At 38.9% G+C, this 23,181-nt stretch overlaps 1 protein-coding gene across 1 annotated transcript in view; it reads right to left on the minus strand.

The window, feature by feature from the left end:
• Positions 1–23,181, minus strand: part of LOC119886636 (rap1 GTPase-activating protein 1-like) — an 89,858-nt gene that overhangs the window by 64,515 nt on the left and 2,162 nt on the right. Inside the window, exon 2 of the mRNA XM_038697505.1 lies at positions 2,726–2,766. The gene's annotated coding sequence lies outside the window, so the exon portion shown is untranslated. The remainder of the gene's footprint in view (positions 1–2,725; positions 2,767–23,181) is intronic.

The following is a 23,181-nucleotide window of genomic DNA, read 5'->3' on the forward strand; positions in this document are numbered from 1 at the left end:
TTTTAAAAGCAGATCCCACATTCAACTGAGGGTATCCTCTGCCTTGTTAAGCATGACAGTTCTATGAAGAAGACAAAGAATGTCACGTAACACAGTCTTGGCTTTCTTCACAGGGTGGAGTTTTTGCACTTTGAAACCCCAGCGGACAGTAGGCCAAGTCATGAATTATTCAGCCTGAAGTACACAGGCAACCAATGCAGATTCCTTTCTTGTTTACTGAAGTGGCTTGCACTACCCCTGACTGTCGATAACGCAAGGATAGAGGCACTCAACTGTAGTATTGGAAATAATTTGGGACTTGAAAAGTTGTCTAAACTCTGCATACAGTACATAACTGCTGCACAGGGTGCAACAAAGGAGGGGACAAGAGACTGACAATTGGGTTTATATCATGATAATTACTGTCTTTATCCATGTGGTCTACACATGAATAAGTGCTTTACAGGGACTTGCATGACACCCATAGTTTTCTTACAGCTGGAATCATGCAAAATACATGAATTCGGACAAGAATAACAGAGGCAACAAACTATAAATGAAAAAGTAAATTTTATTTCAAAAATTTCAAAATCAATAAATCAAACATAACAGTCTCAAATAAACCTGTCTTCTCTGTCACTCTTTGGCAACAACATTCTTTGTCACCACTCCAGAATATTTTGTTTAGAAATTTCCTGAAAGAACCGACCATAGGTTCAATACATTAGGAAATGGGATTAATTCTTCTACTTGAAACTGTAAAAATTTAAAATGACCAATACAAGAAGTAAAGGAAGCCTGAAATGAGAAGTAACTACAGGATTACAGCTGCTGTTCAGCTGCATCGTAAATAAGTACTGCCACTTGATGAAAAAAAACAAAACAGGTTAAGAGCTGTTAAGGCACTTCACCGAATCCTTTACAAATATCTTGGCAAACGTGGTTCAATATGTTTAAGCAATTCAGTAAGAAATGACACAGGGAATGTAATAAAATGGTACAGAAAACCCTCTATCCCCAGACAAGTGCAGTGCATAAAGGGTTAATAATAATAATAATAATAATAATTAACTACTGAATAGATCCATAATTATAAGGCTGTGCATTAAAACCTCTATAAGTATCACATCTTTGTCAAGCTAATTTCAGTACTGAAGCACAGTCTCTGTATAAAATCAGCAGGGTTTAAAGGGCTGCATGCTGCTGCCTGCCTCTGTTGCTAACTCCATGCAGGGCCAATAATCTCAACAAATACCCGTCACAGCCATCTCGAACACCACAGGAAGTGACCTGGAGTGCTCCCACCACGTGGCAGATCGCTATACACAGAACGGCAATAAAACACCATGTGACAATATTTAAAGCAACATTATGTATTCATTTTAAATAATTATTGATGGTAAACTGACTTGTAATAGGATGAATGGCGTCTCTGTCATTACGTCTCCGCTGTGCTAGCTACTGCTCTATAACATTTGAATCCCGGGCAGGACATTTATCACAACAATGGCGTAATGTTTTACGGCACCAACACGACTCTTTAGCAAGCAAGCTATAAGAAGAAGCAAAAAGTATATAATGTACAATGTAATTTTTTGGAAGCTGGCCATTCTCAGTATGGCTCATGGCAGTGGCCAGGCAACAAGCATGTTGGTTATTATCTTGCAAAATGTTCGTTGCATGATAATGAGCAGTTCAATGTATCTTTCACTGGAAGCTCAGCAATGTGAGCACAGCTAAAGCTATTGGATTATAACAAAAATGGTTAGTGAACTAGACTGAATATTATAAATGAGACTGTTGCCACACTTTATAACAGTTAGACCGCAGTAAGTAACGGTACTGAATGTGTCTTCGACTGTGGTGTTGTCCTGCGCCATTATGCTGCATTATTGTATATTATATGGGTCACTTAAGTTATGGCGACTGAGACTGTCAAAGAAACTGTGTCCCTTAGTATTGGATAAACGACGACAATCATTGAACGTTATGAAGTAAACAAAGCCAGATCCACGATATTCTAGCTGGCTAGCCCTGCCTTGCATCCCTATTGGTTTTAGAAACAAATTGCTCCATATTTCTTTGGTACCGTTACATCATTCCTTGAAGGCTAAAATCAACATTTGACATAATACCGGTACCAGTATTAGCTGGTGAAGTAAAGAGGCAAGCCATACAACTTTAGTGTTTTGCAACGGATAGCCAACTAAAGCAAAAAGTCACAATATTTTCACATACTTTGCAGTAATGAAAGCTTACCTGTCCAATAGGATGAAAACCAACTCTAGGTCGGTTTTTATATCCAAAACAAAGCGGAGGTATCTCCATGACTCATAAGGCTTTCCGATGTTGACAGTGTTTTTTCCTTTTAATCTGATTCTTGTTTGGCACATAATTTAGTTTTTTTTATGGTTAAGTGGAGTTTCTATTGGAGTCTGGGAGCAGGTCATTTATGGGTGTTAGTGGACCCCAGCTCGTTAGCTGCATTGTTGTGGCTGTGTGTACAATTCAAAATCACTAGGCAAGAGGCTCGGGACCGCGAATTAACATCATAGCCGATATAAATCAATCAATTTTGCCGAAATCTGACCCGATTTCTTTGCAGTATAGTGGCATCAGAGGAAACAGATAAAGCAAATTGTAAATTTTTATGTGAGGTTACAACCAGTTCGGCAACCAATAAGCAATGAAAAACTATATATCAGTAAGATGTTGTAATGTGATCTGTAAATGATTGTTGACCTACCTGTAAGCTGCCAAGCTGTATGCTCCTCTTGTCAGCTGTTCCTGTGGAAAAAGAGAAGAGACATATAAATTAAATAGATGCTGACTCTGGAGTTATATATATCTACGTTTTCACTGATAGTAGTGGAATAAACACTATGAGAACCATTTAATTTAATCTCATGTTCCATTTTCCAAAAAGCACAGGTAGCCAAGCTTTAGCCACAGCTGAATGCACGTATGTATCACCAAGCAGATTACTTGGTTGAAATGACCCATCTTAAAACAATTAATTTCATATTAATGTGTCAGTATGATATACAGTGAATTATATCTTATACATCCCATTTAAATCATTACTATAGCTTGCATTTGGCTAGGATTATACTTATTTCTTGACTTAAATATGACATACATCCCCAAGCAGATTAAACCATCCACCACCCCAGAGTCTGTGTACTCAATTTAACTGGCAGCTGCAGGAACACACATCATGAATATCAATTATTACTAAAGTGGAGCTGTGAAAATTAGCAGGGCGGTCTATTGTGTAGGTTAATGGAAACTCAGACCGGCGTTTTAACTGTTGAGTTAGCGCCAGTACTAAGCCACCGTGACAATTCTGTCCTTGAGCTTGAATAATAAACTGAAAATGTGTGTGGGCCCATATGATTGGTTGGAAATATGCATGAAACATTGGATTTACTAACAGAGAAAAAGCAAGCAAATAAGGACAAGGAAACAAATTATTTTTTCAAAAACATTACATTCATGCTCGAGGAGTTTTGCTTCTAAATTAGCCTATACATCAATCATTTGAAATCTCCTTATATACTGTATATATATATATATATATACCCTGTTTTATCACTAATCATAAAATCCCAGCCACTCATAATTGCCGCTTCCAGCCCGAGGATCTCTGGCTGCCAGCTCAGCTGGGATCCAGTTTCCAGGTATTATCCAACCACTGGGAGTCCCCACCTCCCCTCCTCCTGCTACAGTAAACATGCCCATTCCAGCGACATTCATCAATTAAAGGCTGTCACCATGAGATGGTGCTTCCTTCACGAAAACACATTCACACATAAACCAATGTGTGACGGCCCACAGTACACCGGAGAGTTTCCTTGGTTAGTTTACGGTTCGTACAGTATGTTTCCCAGTTGTCAATATAGGGTCCGCACTTTATTGTTTCACATTGTACATGCTACTACATGCCCTTTTTTTATTCATTGCAGTTTATAATCTTGTTGTCTGTAGTGTCTTTGTTGCAATCATACAGTATTGTTGTTGTTGTTGTTGTCTGTAGTGTCTTTGTTGCAATCATACAGTATGTTGTTGTTGTTGTTTGTAGTGTCGTCGTCGTCGTCGTCTGTAGTGTCGTCGTCGTCGTCGTCTGTAGTGTCGTCGTCGTCGTCGTCTGTAGTGTCGTGTCGTCGTAGTGTCGTCGTCGTCGTCGTCTGTAGTGTCGTCGTCGTCGTAGTGTCGTCGTCGTCGTCGTCTGTAGTGTCGTCGTCGTCGTCGTCTGTAGTGTCGTCGTCGTCGTCGTCTGTAGTGTCGTCGTCGTCGTCGTCTGTAGTGTCGTCGTCGTCGTCGTCTGTAAGTGTCAGTAGTGTCAGTATGTTGTCGTCGTGTTGTGTGTTGTCGTGTTAGTGTCGTCGTCGTCGTCGTTGTTGTTGTTGTGTACAGTACGTTTGTTCTTACCTTTTTATATACAGTCTATGGTTCTTACGTGTTTTTATGCTGCACCAGAATTGCCCACCGGGAACAATAAGGATTTATTAAATTAAATTGAACCTGTTTGGGCATCAAGGTGATTCACCTCTCCAATTCAAGCAGATGAGTTGAAGAGATGAGATGTGTGCCCTCCTCTAACTTTTCAAGGTTCTGAATGACTGATGTATCGCCTCCAAAGCACAAATATTACCATGGAGTAAGCTTATCTTTAAACATTTATAAACCCATGTTGTATGCTGTTGTTTTTGTCTGTATGCATGTTGCGCTTTTAATGCCCCTCTCCCACCGAAAGCCACAGTATCATTCAAACACTGACCAACAATTATAAAAGCAAAGTTAAAAAATATTAGAACAACAAATTGGAAAAAAATAGAACAATAATACAGCTATACAAAATGCAAGCTTTTATCAAGAAGCTTCCCTGAGTTCTGATCTGCTCTAGATTGCCACGTTAATTTGCTGTTGTTTGTAGCTAATGCTATGTCAACACGTCCTCCATCTGTGTCGAATAAAAAACACATCCAGTTGTTCAAGGAGTGTAAATCTCTGTATTTGTCTTGATGACTTTAATTGTGAAACATTTATAGTAACTATTGCCTTTAATTAGCGGCTAGCAATATCTTGTGTTTTTGTCATTGTCAACAAATCCCACGAAAAGAAACATTCTGACCACACAGAATACAAGTGTAAATGCAAATATGTTGTAAATCGGCATACATCCACTACGTGGGCAGAAATATGTACCTGTACATAGTCTTCCAAAAAAAAAAAAATCCAAAAGTCTGACAGCACAGTCAGGCAGTATGTCCATACAGTGATATGCATAAACATGCAAGAACAGTGCCTAATCATTGAAACATGCTCATGTTTTTGGTGAACTGACCATGTCTCTTTGTGAACGTGAACTGTTTCCAGTGTGACATTCAGTTATTTGCACCGGACAGATCGATCGGCTCACGATATTATGCATATTAATACCAGGTGTAAATGTAATCAGGTACAATCATATCCAGACCCAGTTTGGATGCGAGACACATTTTAATACCAGGTATAAACAATCTCTATGTGAGTTTATCCCGAGAAAATGGCAGCAAAATAATCTAGGTTTGAATTTTGATGAACAGATGAACACAGACTTTACTCCCACTTCAGGATTGAGTCTCAAGGTTTACATTATTCATATTCCATTAAATAATTAATTGGTGCACACACTAGGCCTAATTTCAGTCAGCAGAACCATTAACATTATCATCACCATCAATAATGTATCTGGTGAGCGCACTAATCCTAATTAACAGTAGGAGGTGGGGCTAATCAGCAAGTCCAGTTATCTTAATTTACCTATTCTGCTAAGAAGAAATGAAGAAGGAATTACTGCAACTGAGTCAACCACAACTGTAATCACAATGTCTTGATGAGCGAAATGAGATAATCACCTCTGATACGGCATGATTTCCGGTGGAGGAAGAGCACAAAAAATGCTTTTGCATGTGAATTGAAAAATATAGGAGAAGTGAACCCAGCTGACTATTATGGAAGATTCTCAGACAGTTTTGATCTTGATAAAAGAATTCAGAAATCTCAGCCTATTTGCATTTTGTTCATTTAACTCTGGTATCAAGCAGCTTACACAAGACAAACATACACCCTGCTGTGTGGTTGCAGCTGGGGAGGACTGATCAATATAAATAAAAACATTTTGCTTTCTACCAATACCTTCTGCATACATCTGGTGCACAGAGCCTGTGTGCCTAAGCAGTTCACCTCCACAAGGTGTTAAAATAGCTTGGTTGTATTGGATTTCACCCTCGGCTCTAACATGGGAGATATCTGCAGAGATCAATACCGTACATTAGCAACATCTAAACTTGATAGTTATCATGAAGAAAGCAAGTGTCTTGTTTTGTACACAGGATTTAAAAAAAATTCATTATTTTACTGGCCTTTTTAAATGTATAAGACTGCTTTAATGGAAAGAGAACATCAGAGCAGTGTGAGACATTTTCTTTAATAAATTAATTTGGAACTTAATCAAAGAGGATTTATTGAAACTCACAATGAAGTGGGGAAATCGTGTTCACAGTGGAAACTGTCTGCTTTCAAGAGATTCAAGCATCTTAGGGTAGAAGGATATTCAAGTCCTTTTTACTCACACAACACAGTGTTTGATGCAGCAAGTAATTACTCTTTAAAGTACAGCAGTGCGAAGAAAGACAAGCGATGAAGCATTGCTCCGTCTGTGCTAGATCTGTCAGGTGTTCGGGATGTGGGGTGTTTGGGGACATGTCTGAGATCCCCCTTATTATCTTTAGTTCAATTCACTGAAAGATCCCACTGCAAAAGCTTGGTTACATCTCTTGTACTTGCTATAAAGATAGGTCTCTTGCCAAATGTGACTGGACAGCAGGATCAATACAGTATGCTGTTTATAAAGTTATGATACAAAAGACATAAAAAACAGCTATAAACCTCTCCACACCTACACTAAAGCACAAAGCTCTTAGAAAACAGTGCTTACACAGTCCAGCTTCACAGAAAGCTGCTCCCATCTCTCTCACACAGAAACATATCCACAGATTGAAGCAGGATGGCATATAAGGATCAGGTGAGCATCCTCTCCACAACTTCTGCCAAATTACACAGTAACCATAACGCAGTATGTGTGAAATTGTCTCGTTGACGCAAATAAACCATAAGCTTTCAATCTGACAGCGCTGAGAACAAAATGTAAATAATACACTAACAAGACGCAATGTGTCAATAAAAACTGGATTACTGAATATGTGCTGCAGGTAAGACACTTGACTTACCTAATTAGAATTTTTAAAAAGCCTACCAAATAATGATTTTAATGAATTTTTGGTACTATGCCTTGTCTAGCGTCCCCCTGGGGATTGAAAAATGTAACAATAAAAGGAAATAAAAACATGTTGAAGCTGCGGCTGGCAAGGGCAGATGTCCCTGAGAGCTGCAGGCGTGGAAAACATTCAGAGGATGAGAGGAAGAAACAATGAGCTGCCAGAAGGTAGAAAATGAAAACATGGAACATATTGAAGTAAACAAAATCTTCACAATTAAGTGTTCATATTCAGGACCTGAGGGATATGTTTTATGGAGGAATGATTCAAAGTCACTGAAGGAAGGAGTATTCATACTGCTCATACTGCATTTTTTCAAGTTTTCTAGTTTTAGTTCCTGTCTCTCATGATAACATTTAGGTTGCCATCTTAACTACCAGAAATCACTAAAGCAGAGTAGCTGAGTACAGCAGGGCAAGTAACAAACTGGGCTTTGTTTTTTTAATTTGGAGGGCCTGTTTAGAAAATTGGTCCAAACCACGAAAAAAAAAACACAAGTTCAGCTGAAATATTACCTTGAGGGTGAGAAGGGAAATTGAGAATCACTGTTACAGCACGGGAAAAGAATAATGTAATCTGCAATGACCTGTTCAAATTTAATATGAACTGTTTAAAACAGTCCGACCCTTGCACTCATTGCCTGTCCTGCTGCCCTCAGCAAATTAGGCTTTTTTTGTTCCATTTGCTAATGCAACATGGAGAAAACTAGTGAGCTGTGCTGAACAGATGATCCACACCAAACCATCTAAGAGATTAAGACGCATTTTGGATTCAACATCACAACAACATCATGTGGATAAAGTTGAGGCTGTTTGCTGACTTTGTGTCGCAATCCTTTTCTTACTCAAGTTAGGAAGAAGAGGTACAATTCAAAGAAAATGCATGTTACATGAGGTTGAACTTGATCTTTAGAAAAAGAGAAATCCGTTGTACTGTGTAAACACTGATGAGAGTATGAGTGCTGAGCTGTGAGGTCCTGGGACAATCCCTTGCACTTTTGAGACCAGATCAGAATCCAATTGCCATGAACCTGTAACTGAACAGTATATATTTACTTTATAAAGTATATATTTGTTATTGTCGTGTTTTAGTAAAGTGACAGGATTGCTTGAATGAACAACAGCCTTGGGGCTCACCCTGTGTAACAAACAGTGATGACAGACTATCAGGAGACTGGAAAAATATAGAATAAATTGTTCTGGCATAGCTCAGGTCCCTCCGCTGTCACCTTCATGATGTAAAGTCTGTTCTTTGCAATCATAGGTCGAGGTCTACCTGCTGTGGTGAAGGTTCAGCGCAGACAGCCCTGACTCCTCATTACTGTAAATGTGTTTTCCTCCTCTCTTTGCTCTCTGGGGAGCAGCAAGGCAATGTTGCTTATCTCACTGACATTTCACAACAGCATGCTTTCTGTATGGCAGTGTGTGAGAAGTGAGTGTACGTCTGTTGAGTGACAGTGGAGTAGTAGGTGACACAGAGTAGCTACTGCTACTTGTTGCACTTTGTGATTTCTGAGTACAAGAATTTATATGTAAACAATACCATCGCAAGCAACCAGTGCATGACACACAAATCACAATTTAAACATCCCTGTTGGCTATTTGATACTAAACTGTGCTGTTAGGACTGGGATAGAGAAATGTGTGATCCTGCATAAATGCATTGTGTATTTTGAATGTAGAAATCTTCTTATCATTAACGCATTTGTATTTAGCAGTAAGTCTTTCACAAAAAAGCATTTGTCTCTATGATCCCCTTTACATCTTGCATTAAAATGTGTTTTTGGTTATCGGATAGCAATCAAATAGTGCATGATGACAGGAAAGTACAGGTGTGAATGCACCCAAGACGCTTAGAGGACTGATTGTGACCCGACCGGCCAAACCACCAGGCGGTCAGGGATGCATTGTGACCACAGTGAAGTGGAAATACAAATGCATAATCAACCCACATAACAACTATGCGGGTGGAAATACGTACTCGTCACAGTCTTCCGCAGATAAAATAAAAAATTTGATGGCGCAGGCAGTTGCCCAATCCCACTCTCCACCCTGAAGTGTAGTCCTGAACCCTCACAGACTTAGTTGACATCACCTGGTAAGTGCTTTATTGCGAGAGGCTGCAAGGGCCTGAAATAAGATTATGGGACAGCACTTTGCAACATCACATTACCTTGACGACGCCAAAACATGTTAAGTACAATTGTGGGTTTGGGACTTTTTATTTTACGTTTTTTACTGTCTTAACGGTCAAAGCACTTAAGGGACAGACTGTCTGATTGGAACATATCCCAGGCCCTTTCTTACTGAGTGGATGAGAGGTAATTTTCAAATTTACTCTTTTTGTAGGTGTTCCTTTCATGTTTGTTTACCTTTTTTAAGAACACCTTCTTCCCCTGGTAACCCTGTGTTTAACGTCACAGCGCTATGAACTATTGTTTATTCCCTCAGGCAAAGTGTGCAGAGATGCGGACTTACGGAGAGTGTAGCAGAAAGGGCTCAAAATGTCTGCGAGAGTGCCCTCATGCACTTGAAGATTTGACAGTGGGACAGCCCTAAGCCCTCACAGATTTACCGGGAACACGCCTCGAAGTCCATGAGTCAGTGAAGTGTAGAGATTGGGCTTCAGCCAGTATGTCCATACAGTGCTGTGCATGAAGACGTGAGCGCTGTTGCTCATGTTTTTGGTGAACTGCAGATATCCAGCAAGAATTCACACACTGTTAAACTCATTTTAAATCAAAAGTTAGGTTAAACACAATATGATCTACTAAAATAACTGAAAGGAGAACACATTATGATAAAAAGGTAACAGGAAACAATGCCAGGCCGAAGTTAAGTTAAAATGAGACATATCTGAAAGCAATACAGAATGCCTAAGAGCATGAATTGTCGCCTGCCACCTGAATTGTGTGTTTCCCTTTCCATAAATAAAAACATTACCACCGTACATTGGTGTAGAAAGATTCACCACTTGCACCACAATGCAGGAAATTAACTGTTAAATGCTCAAAATTCTCATAATTCAGCAGCGAAGATTTCTTAGAAATAGTGTTAAAATCTCGTCTTGTCTTGATCTCATGAACCCAATATCATGTCTCGTTACACCCCTACTACAGAGCCATCAGATCTCTATCTGATCTCAGTGTGGACACTGGGGATGCATATTCATAGCAACAAGGTGTAGGTCCTAAAATTAATCAGGTTAAAGAAAGGTGTAAATGGGGTCCTCATTCATTCCCCCCTTTTTTTTGCCAAAACTAACAAACTTAACAATCTTCACAACATCTCAGTGATTATGGCCCACTATGTCAAGAGTAACTTGATCCCAAAATCTATTTTCGGGGATGCAGCAGGATGAAGGCAAACAGGTCATCATCGTCACGGGGTCTGACTCATGTCTCCTGCAGGCTTGTAAGTGATGCACTGAGGTCCAAGCTCTCCCAACCTCACATTTCTCTCTCTCATTACGTCATCAGACCACTGCATCACTAGACTTCCTGGCCCTGGCCTGAATGTAGCATCCATTCTCTCTTTTTATTACATCTGACAGGCTGAGGTTTACATAAAAAGAGGGCTCAGATTTACACCACTGGCTTCTTTTCAGTTCTGTCCATTTATCACTGCACTGTGATGGCTTTGGCAGAGCTTCCACCAGCAGATGCACTTTGCATAAAATATCTGTCTCACGTCATTTTGCCTCAGATTCAGGATTGAGATATTTTCTTGCAATAGGGGGGAAAAAGTCTGGTGAGATAACTCCACTTGTCGCAGTTGTTCCTTGCCTTTGCCTTCGTGACAGGGATCCAAGAATCTCGGTGTGTGAAACAGAACAAGGCTATATCACTGCATTTCAACCTAGAACATAATTCTTGTTTTTAGACGTTTTTTTAAACATGCAGGGTTTGATTTTAATCTATTAGTGAAGGTCTTAAGCTATCCAAGTGCAGCTAATCAATACTTGACTTTAAGTTAACCTCAACTCGATTCAGACTATATTAAAAAGTGTGTGTCCAACTGGTCATTATCAAACAAGCTTCAGACTAGTGTTTTATCTGCAGTAATGCGGTGAGTTTTTTTAATCACTCAGATTGTGATTGTGATTGGCTGTTTCTTTCTTCTTTTCCCAACGTGTAAAAACTCAGAAGTCTTTCCTTTTCTAAGACATTTTGACGTGCTGCTCTCATTACTGCATAGTGAACCTAATCAATCACCTGCTAAGCTGAAGCAGACAGATCCTCTGACATCTGACAGACATCTCATCGTGTTATCAATGTCTTTACTAGATGACGGCTTAAACAATCGTCTCACTCATTAAATACGTCAATGGCATTTTCTGAGTGATGTTATGTCACTGCTTGTTTTCCTTTTCAGTTTCATAAGTATAAAATTAACATGTTTTCAATGTCTTCTGACATAGGTGCTCTTTATTTAAGGTGAGGCGGGGTGCCTACACTATAAAATGCTTGTTGGAAAACAAAAATCTAGCATTAGGGCTCAGTAAAAGGAATAATTACTTTGTTTTTTTCCTGAGAAAAACTGCCCCAAATGTCATTGGTCATCAACATGCAATCATAATTCAGGGATTTGTTGTTTCACTGTCCTCGTACATGTAAAACGTAAGAGCTGTTGATTGGAGCCCCTTTAAGTGTCCCATTTCTCAGCAGCTTCTATTTGAAAAATTACAGCAAAAGAAATGTCAAACATGGGCTTGGAGAATGGCTGGTTGATTACAGGCTCTGAAATACGTTTACTGAGTGCTTTTCTCTGTTGATTTTTAGTTACTGTGGCACTTTGTACTTTCTCGTCAGCAAGATTTAACATTACCAAAGCAAAAATGATAATGATCACATGTTCAGAAGATTGCACTTGTTAAAGCACTTTGTAACTTGTTTTTGAAAAGTGCTCTATAAATAAAGATGATTATGATTATGATTATTATTATTATTGGCTTCATGATAGCAACACCTGCCATAGTGCCTGTGTACACTTCTCATTTTTGTTATCCTGCCATGAATTCTGGGATGTTGTTATTTACATGTGGGCTGCCTGCATTATAAACATGAATAAATGTTTAAATAAATGATGTATCGGTGAATGATGATGGTGCAATCGGTAGCCAGTAGGTGCTACCAATGCTTGTCTTTAGGTCTTTCTCTTGTTGTGTGTGATTGTGGAGTCGGAAGTGGCTGTCATTACATTACTTAATAACAGAGGTAACAGAAACAAGGTACTTGTGCTGCATGACAAATGGAAGGGATTGTGCAGTCAACATTGCCCATCAACCCCAGAGTGCATGATGACTCTTATGAGGAAACTCATTCCTGCCTCCTGGCCGACAGTTCCAGAGTCACCAATGCCCCTTCATGGCCCACAACCTTAGTGTTTTGGTTTTGTCTCATCACTCTCATCATCATTGTTTCCAGCAGCACAGGCAATTCAGTGAAAATGCACTGATAAAATTCACTGTACTCGACCTGCCCAGCACCATACGAAAGACACAGTTGGCGACTATCTGGTGAACATAGTGGCGCATTTAGCAGCTAAAGAGCCGGATATTTTCCTCAGGAGTTGGCGGAGACCAAACCAGAGCTAAAAGGAGAGCAAATGTTGGACTTAAACAAAACAATGCGAAAGTTTCTGTGACTGCTGGATGTGTAACTCTTGCAACTCTTGCCCCCAAGTGGCCAAACAATCAATCAAAGAAGATTTAAAGAGCATCTTCAGCTGTAAATCTTGTTTTTGCTGATTTCCAGTGGTTTAACTTCTCACCTCACTACAGTAATGAAGAAGTGTACTTTAGGGTACACAGTCACATCACTGTTAGCACATTTCTGATCACAACAATCAGTGTCAACACGGGGGCAACAAACTTGAATCTTCCAACTACAGATGGCAGTAAATGACTGCTTTTTACCCTAGCATTAAGTTACTCTTTACGATGACGTACGTTTGCTGGCTTCATTATTGCTGTATATGGGACAAGAACGTTTACAGAACATATGAAAACACATCTACACACACTTAGTTACTGGTTATTTTGAATGAGAATGGTCCAGACATGCTTAACTATATAGCCAAAATCGCAAGCACAGTCTCAATGATTTCATGTACTGGTAATAAAAAAAAACCCAATACAGTGAGGTTAAGTTTTTACTGTGAATAGAGGTCATTGTTGTCAGGCTGCTAATGTTTGTGTTATTTAAAGGCTCCCACTGTTCCTCTATGTTTCATATCCCATTTCGATTTGCTCATTTTGCACATTCTAAATTGTGATAAACATGATGAGTCTGGGATGTGTATGAGCAGTCATTATAATAATTTCAAAACACTTTCTTCATTTTCTATTCTCTGGCATTGTTCCTAAAGAGCACACTGATTTAGGCTGTTTTAATGTAATAACACCCTGGAGTTTAAACCAGAGCTACTACCAAGCAATGCTGCACCTCATTTAGTCTTATCTCCACAGAAAAATAATTTGATATTCTGCAAACATATTTCAGAGGAGAATCTGTAAATGGTGAAACGCTGCAAGACAGAGACATCTCTATACTTATTCAAAAGTGTAAGCTGCAGCAGCCCTGCAATGAAAATCAGACTAAAGTGTCTCCAATTTAATCCAATACATTTGAACAGCACAACAAACCCACAGCCCCCACAATTACCATAGATTTCACCATAACAAATGAGCACCTCATAATTTCAATGAAAACTGACAAGCATATGACAACAATATGACAAGCCTCATGAAGGCTGGATTTACCGCACCATGTTGCTACAGTTGGTGCACCTCAAAAGCTGGCATATATTATTAAATTTATATTTAAATAATGCTGCACAAGAAAGACATCATCCATAAAGCGACGGGATATTGCTTTCAGAGAGATACAGTATATAGAACCCAACACAAACCATTTAAGACAAACTTGTGATGGAAGGCAGTTGTTTTGGGGTTTCAAGGAGTAATAGTAGTATGTGAAACTAACATAAATATTGAAAACATATTTCATACTCTTTCCATTGCCCTGTGGCACTGAGGGTCTGATGAAATGCAATACCAATGGTTAAAGCTGAACTATTCACTCTTTTTATATTAAAATGTGTATTGAAAGAAGGCGGCGTGGTGGTTAGCACTGTCGCCTCACAGCAAGAAGGTCGTGGGTTTGAACCTTGGTCGTTCCAGGCCTTTCTGTGTGGAGTTTGCATGTTCTCCCCGTGTCCGCGTGGGTTCTCTTCGGGTGCTCCGGCTTACTCCCACCATCCAAAGACATGCAGGCCAGGATAATTGGTTTCTCTAACATTGTCATTAGGTGTGAATGAGAGTGTGAGTGATTGTTTGTCTCTGTGTGGCCCTGCGATGGACTGGTGACCTGTCTAGGTTATACCCCACTGGGACCTGCTGGGACTGGCTCCCGCGAGCCTGTACGCAGGATAAGCGGTTGACGATGGATGGAGTTCAAATTCCAATTAAGAGCGACATGTAATTTTAACTTACATAATTAACAGTGTCTTCCCAAGCTGTAGCAAGTGAAAGTTTACACCAGGGATGGTTGATTTCACTTGCAATAATGTGTCACCAGCACATTTACTCAGCTGTAGTTAATTTAATGTTAATTATCTGAAGTGGTGAAGCAATAGAAACTTTTGGCTGTTGGTCTGGTTGTTATGCACTCTGTATGCAAGTTTCTGTACATGTTGGCCAAAGGTGGTTTAGTGGAAGAACACCTCAACTGTACTCATTTTGATGTTTGAAAAAGATCAACAGAGTGCCAAGTCTTTTTGAACATAAAAGTTTGACTGGAAAATTTGACGTGAGGTGAGCTGTACATCATTTCAGTGCATAATGTCATCGTTTTAAACCTATCGCCTAATGAACCTGAATTCAGAGCAGTGAAGCAGCTCATCAGTCTGTGATGATAAGGTTAATGTTAGCTTAAGCAGCTATTCATCACGAGCTGAACACAAAGATCTAAGAATCGCGAGGGGCTGGAGCCAATCCCAGCTGACATCGGGCGAAATGCAGGGTACACCCTGGACAGGTCGCCAGTCCATCGCAGGGCGAGTAAAATTATTGAGTAATGTCAAGTATACCAGTAATATTATAACTTAATGAGTAAGCGAAAGTGGTCAGTTTTTCCATTAGAAAACTTTATTTAGACTTTGACTTTTTTAGACTGACTGGTAAAAAACACTATGCAGATTTCACCTTATTTAGAATAAAGATCTAGCAGTTTATGATTATGCTTGGCAAAATCATATCCTGCTTAATAGTATGTAGACCACAAATACAGGGCTCTAGTTTAACATATAGAAAATAATCACATTATGTAATCTATTTGTGATATTGGTTTTTAAAAAAAAAAGGTCAGACCTATATAAGAGTCATTTGCACATATAATTTAGTAGCTATTACAGGATTTCACTATTGGACTGCAGGCTGGACTGTTTTCAGGTATGAGTTTGTTTTTATTTTCTAACTATTCCAATTCAAATATAACTACTAATGAACAATCAGTATTGAGAAAAGCAATAGAAAACAATAGCTTCCATGGGGTCAGTGGTCCAGACTGAAGAAGGATAAAGGATGAAGAAAATGTATATATGAAATGTATATATCATTATACAACACCCGCTGTACAACAAAATAGAAGTTTGTCCCTTCATGTTACACACATAGAACATAACAGATCATTAATTATATTAGAATAGGGTAACATATAAAATGAATAAAACCATATAAGTATAGACAGTTATTTATATACATATGTACATACACATATACACTCATTCTGCAGCCCTATTTTCAACGTTTCACGTAAAAGGTTTGACATGTGGGAAACAGTGTCCTTCCACTTTGACTGCATTGGAGCACCAAGCATCACCGACGTAAACACAGAGTCCGCCTCCTCTCATCTTGTGCACTTTCTGCAGGTTAACATTGTTCCCACTCATGTTTCCAGGTCTTAGCTGTTAAGATAATGAATTGCTGATGCTCATTTTTCACAGATGCCCAATACTGCTCCTCTAAACCTCTCCACAAAATGTCTAACACACTTTCTCTGAGAGCATCTGCTCCTCAGGAGGACAGAGGAGGAGATTGGTCTGCCGTCTGTGATTCAGGATGAAACTTGATATCCAGTCTTTTTCTAGATGAGGATGGAGGGATGTGAAAGTGTGCTAATGTGCTGTATAATGCCTTGTCCCAGCAAATACGTTTTTGATAACGTGCTCTGTCTCTGCCAGGGTGCTCATACCTGAAGGATAATGGATTCCACGTTGCTGTGAACCACAAAAGCTATCAAAGAACAAACGGCACAAGGAAAAACAAATAGTGCCTTTCCAAAAACGCTTCTCTCAGACCTATATTTGGGAGAGTGCAAAATTGGCTGGTAGGCATCCAGTGCATATGCACATAAAAACAGTCTAACATTATTGGAAGATGGAAATGATCGCACTGCTCTAATGCTTCTACCTGGCAATAAAACTGTTATATGAGGTCTTTGGTAGCATCACATAATACCAAACACTTTTCCTGTTTATGATGGCTGTGTCAGATTTATGACACAACAAACAGACTCTAAGGATGTGCATTACAGTGCTTCACTGACAGAGGAACCACTTAAAAAAAAGACATAAGAATTTAAAAAGAGGAAATTAGAGAAAGCTATTCTATCACAAATATTTTGTTTAATCTCTGTTGGGATGTTTTTTTAATACACATTTCTCTTTTATGGTGAGATTTTAATTTACAGTTCTTATTTATTTTGCTAATGTGAGTTAAAATGTGTCAGCAGGGCTCAAAACTGCAGAAAAGAAACATCACATAAAGAAAGGTAGAGCTAAGCGTTACAGTAATCTTTTTTATTATTGCATTTCTGTGAAAATAAATTCCCTGTAACTCAGGGTAAACTAAACAGGGTAAAAGAGACATTTATGTGAAAATGGGACACTGGAGCTGTGGCCTATGGTCTAACAATTGCATGCTTCAAACTAGTGATGACACTGAACCTGCGTCTGTAGGAGACAGACAGAGCTGCACAGCTGGCTAATATCATGGAGTCACACTCATGGTGGGTGTCCACAGGATCCATCATTTCCACGTGTCCCATTCATTATCTATGTAAGCTGCTGCGCAAAGCATTCTGGTAGTGCTGAAGGGTGAGACAGGGTGTCATGTTGGGCGCTCCTCATTTGCATGCTATTGAGGCCTAGGCTACTTCACACAAATCAGGGACATCCAACATGACTCGCCACCCCTGGAAACTTCCGAAAAACTTTTAAATTAACCGTTGTCGATCTAAAATGAAGACAGATTCAGCAACTGCATGCATTATGTCTTGCCGCGAATATATTCATAAATATATTTCCGTGAGCTATTTTCTTAATATAAGAAAAGTACCCAACTAAGCCACCATGTTGGTCCGGCTTGAAATCCAGAGCAGACAGCAAGTGAAAGCAATCGTCCAATCAGGAGCAGCCAGGAGTGGTGGACACGCACTATCGGACACATAATAAAGGTCAATTATGTGTAGGTGTCTGTAATTGTGGAGACTAGTGGGCAAGTTCTTAGACAGACAACTTCAAATGCTGCTCCCACTCTCTCAGCCTACTTTCTAATAGTCTCTTCACTTGCCTCCATTTAAGCTGACCTACAATTAATTTGAAAATGTACCAAAGACAAACTAGAAACTTTCCTCAGTGAAAGTAATAAACACAGACAAACTCAGTACCCTACAATGCCGTTCTACTTTTAAGCCTCCCCACAGACCAGCTTCCAGTTTTCTTGTTGCATTAATGTGAACGTTCACCAATGTGAACATAATTAACTCTAACTATAGGCTATCCTAAGTCTGGCTGCATCAAAATCATGTTGCAGTTGCTGACATTGCTGTTTTACAACAAATTAAGTCATTTGCAATACAGGTATATACACAACTTAGTATATTTTAGCTAACATAGTAGTTAGCTAGCTAACCTTAAATAGGTCATTTTATGCTTTTGGGCTTTTTCCCTTTCCTTTATTGTGATATATATTTTTTTGTGCATGTAATAGGTTTGCAAAGTGAAAAAGCCCAAAGTCCACCCCAAAGGGAGTTATCATCTCCCACAGAAAATATTGCTGCTGAACAGCTCGATTGTAGTCCAGCCTTTGCATCTGTAACCTATCTGTGTCACTAACACGCGTCATAATGCTCACCTGGCAGCTAGCGTGGCATGCTCTCAAAAACACTGGTGGAAAACCCACTAAAATCAATGATGCCTTAATTCTATTTAGTTGCTTTGTTTTGGGGTCCTGGCGCACTGTCAGAGCTTACAAATGTTATAACTAACATCTCTGCTTTTCCTACTATACGTCAAAAAATATCTCCTGCCTGTTGGTTACCTGGACAACACAGTCTATCATTCTGTGTCCACTCATTTCATTAACAGCAAGTATTTTAGAAGGTCTTGTCTATACTGTAAGCACAGCAGTATAGTACCATACCACATTTTGAAGCACATGCTGTTTGCCAATTCTGTGTGTCTTGACATATTTTAATTGGGGTTCAGTCAGGCCAATATTCACTACTACGGTGTACCATGGTAAAACTGAAAATAACCTGCCAATAATGTTTTAGTGTACATATGCAGTTTGTCTTACAAACCTCGCAGAAAAAAAAACCACACAAATAATAATAGTATTAATAATATACATTGGTTATTGCTGGTTTAATAGTCAGACACACTGCTGTGTGTTAAAATCAAAATGTACCTCACACTTCATGCCACTGTAAATCCTCCCACCTAGATTAATAGTTCTACTACTTGTTTATACAAATTGGGGACCACAGACAGAATTCAATATTAAAGTAAAGTAAATGGTTACTTTCATCAACTGCTATTAACTGTAGAGACCAACCATGCAAATATATCTGTAAAAAGGTTTGTGCAGAGCAGTGTGCCAGATGATCAACATCTGAAAAACAGCAAACAGAGCTTTTTTGAAAACTGCATTACATTTGGGTGAGTAAATTACAGCGAGTTCAGAACTGTCCGTCAGTGAGGGAGGCATTTAAACACGTTTGTTGCAGTCTGTGTCAGTAGCTGTAACGGACCATTTTGTTGTACTGTACCTCACAACATACACGTGGCAGGAAAGCTATAAATTGGCCTAGTCACATTTCCACTACAGTGGCTTTGATCCTCCTTTAGTAGAGCAGCAAGAGGTTCAATCAGGGGAATCAATGGGGGAAGTCATTAATCATTACTGTGAGTAAGTAAAAAGCTATTTGTCTTGCTGTTGTTGTCTTGTTGTTTGTTTATCTTCAGGCAAAAGCAAATGTAACAGAGTTAAAAATGCATAATAATAATTCATATTTTCACATTTGCATCTGTGGATTTTATCTATCATTTAATGATTTTATTGAATATTTGTGAATTTTATCTCATTGAGGGGTTTTTATTTATCTTTAGTTTTGCAGTTTTTTTCTGTGGAAATGTCCTTAGCTGCACACCATCCCTTTTGTACCTCCTAAGTTTCCATAGTGCTCGTCTCCCTCAGTCTCGTTCTGCATCGCTGAGAGTAAGTTGTGTGAAAAAGTGCTGCTGGGCTAATGTACTGTTTTCTTTGGAAATTGAACCAATTACGTTATAGCTTCCAACATCTATTGTGCGATGTCAGTACAGTTATGTCACGTAGCAGTTTTGTGTTAGTTTGACCGTTAAAATATGTTTTAGTAGTGTTTTCATTTTAACTTTCTAGCCGCCAATTTTACCGCGGCAGGCGTGTCATGTGTCATGTGACCAATGTAGCTCGTCGGAGATTTCAGCGTCTCTTCCCTTGAGTAAACACTGTATTTTTGTATGTTTAGGAAGCAGAGGTGCAGTAAGAGGAAGCCAGAAGGCAATTAATGTGTATTGTGTTCTACAGGTATGTGTTTTCCTTTTGTTTATTAATGTAATTTAATGTCACCTTACCCACACACTGTTTATTCAGCCCACCAGGTGTCGCTGTTATGCTATTTTGTTTTAAGGAAACGTACTGTTTTTATGTAATTGTTACATTTAATTAATTTTCTGGACAGTGTTAATGGCTCTCTATGAGTAGTGTGCACTCTGAGGAAAATACCTCATGTATGTGTTAAAGTAATGTATTTGTAATGTATTTTAAATACATGAAGTGCTTGTCTCCCTTAGTCTCGTTTTGCACCGCTGAGGGAAGCAGAGGTGCAGTAAGAGGAAGCCAGAAGGCAATTAATGTGTATTGTGTTCTCCAGGAGCCAATAAATTGTAAAAAAAAAAAGAAAAAAAAAAATTCGATCGTCCTTCACACACCCCTAACCACCCGTTACACAAACATAGAGATGATGGCGTTTTCTGGACAAAAACAGACATAAAAAACACAAGTTCAAGGTCTCTGTAGGAGGGCATATATATGCAAACATGACATGAGATGAAACGTTTTACATTTAAAGGAGCTTGACAATGATAGCTGTACAGTGTTTCCTTCCTTTCACTTCTGTCTTATGTATGACTTATAGGCTTAACATACAAAAATGTCCCTTTCATCTTTTCATCCATTGTGAAAATCAGTGGCAGGCGACAGAATGAGGCAAACTCTGACATTTGTTTGATTCACTGTAGCATGAATAAACTTGAGAATCAAAAATGACGCTTGTGTTTGTTCAGGGAGTATCAGAGGTAGGTCACTTGTTGGTCATAAAAACAGACTCATCTATAACATCTGACAGGCGGAGTCAAATGTAATAATCAGTTTAAAGTCCCTTTATACATGCAGCATACTACTATACTTGTTTGGGGGGGGGGGGGCATGTTGCACTTTAAATGTATTTGTCCTTTCTCTTTTTGTGTTTTTGTGTTAATGTATAATAAAAAGGTATTTCTACTCATGCACACTGGTCCTAATGGTAGAATAATTTGTCAATGCCTTTTCATCAATTCACAAAACAGCCATGAGAAAATATTGTATTTATGTAAACATCTCCAACACTTTTTTTGTTACACATTTGCACACACAAAACACAAAAAACAAACCAGTGTATTCCTAAAGCTCCAATTGTTAATTGGAAACCTATATCTAAAGATGGGATCGGGCCACACTTGTTAAAAATACATTCAGAAAAGGTGATACATATGAAGTTATAGTTACGAAGTGGAAGACTACAGTGTGCACAGATTTTGGATGTACATTGCTGCAGAGTAAAACTCTGTTTCACTGGATAATTTATGTTAAATGCGAAGATTTCATTCCCAGACAGACTCTGGCATGGCTTCCAGTCATGTTCTAGGTTTACTGTGCCATCATAAAGGATATAAAATAAAAGACAAAAGGCAACAAAAAACTTGGTATCCCTCATGAATAATGCAGGAACCCCTCCAGCCAGCCAGTCAGTAACAGCAGGCACCCTTCGTCCCTGATTCATCTCTCTCTCTCTCTCTCTCTCTCTCTCACCCCTGAGAGTCTAAAAATTTTGATCTTTATTAATTGCATTCTTAACCTGTCAATCTGCATCATTTTTAAAAGTTAGAGCACAGTGATGGTGTAAAGCTTTTCAAAGGCAAAATACTTTGACAGAGCAACTCTTACAGGGGAGTACATATTTATGCAACACTGTGGAATGTTTTCTTTTACAGTACTCTGATTATAATAACAAGTGCCCTTTTATGGTTTAATATAATTTACTACAGTCACTAAGAGTTACTTGCATTTCTTATACCCTGGCCGTGGGTAGTTCAAAGGATATTTGCATTGGATATTGCTGTGTAAAAATGCTTGACTTGAGGCAGCATTCAGTTTGTTTACAGTAGAAATGTTTAGAGGTGTATGAAAAGTACACAAGGTTATAGTCAAACTAGAATACTGCCTGTACAAGAAAATCTGAAAGCTTTAGGGATTATTGGAAACACATTATCAGAGCCATTTAAACTAAAGACATATCAATAAAGGGGCAACAGCATATCTGCTGCAATGTTAAGAGGACGTTCAGAAGAGAGGCTACAAAAAGCAGGACAAATTCAAGCTTTCATTCAAACAAAAAGGTTTGGTTTTGATAATTCAATCCATTTGCTTTCACAGTGGAAAGGTGTCTGCTTTGAATTTGTGCATCTTATGTTTACTCAGTAAGTGGCACAGAATGAGAGTGAGCATTGAGGCTTTGTTTCAAGTTTGATTGATCTGAGTTCAGAGTTGGTGGTTCATTTCCTGAGCTTTGATTGTCCAAGAGTTTCCAACAGTATCCCTCTAAACTTCTGCTGATTGCATTTTTCCCTGCCTGAACACAGTTGAATGCAGCTGGCATCATCTTGAGGGAAAGAGGTGGAAACTTCACCATCTGGGTTTGCGGGAACTTTAAGTGGCCTTTCAGGAGAAACTGTAGATGCTAAAAATGGTCCATGGAGCAACACAATTTGGGTCTCAGTGTTTTGAGGAATGATATATACCAACAAGTTTTTATTCCAGGGAGTCAAATACTTAGATGCACAAGGTACTCCTCAGTATCTGTATGAAACGCCTTTTTAACATGTGGTTAACATTGTGAAATGGTGGCAGCCAAAAAGCGCATTGTCTTCTTGTGTTAATATGTAATCCAACATTCAAATGTGTCATTTAGAAACATTCTGAGGTGGACATTTTTACTGTGCTACCATGGCTAAAAAGATGCAGCAAAAGACATGCAAATTAATATGCTTTAAGGACGAAAGGCTGTAATTGGCCAGGGAACTATTAAAAGCTATAATAAACAGATCACTAACTATTTCTACGGCAGGTTAGGGAATGGTTTGTGGTTACAGACGAGTTGTCAGCGTAAACTGCACTGACCAAAGGCAACATTTTTATTGCTTCCATTTTCATAGGTAAAGATGATAAATATAAATATTTT

The sequence above is a fragment of the Micropterus salmoides genome, unplaced genomic scaffold, assembly GCF_014851395.1.
Source record: "Micropterus salmoides isolate LMB-PRFRI ecotype aquatic unplaced genomic scaffold, ASM1485139v1 Ms_hic_scaffold_4, whole genome shotgun sequence".
NCBI classification, from domain to species: Eukaryota; Metazoa; Chordata; class Actinopteri; order Centrarchiformes; family Centrarchidae; genus Micropterus; species Micropterus salmoides.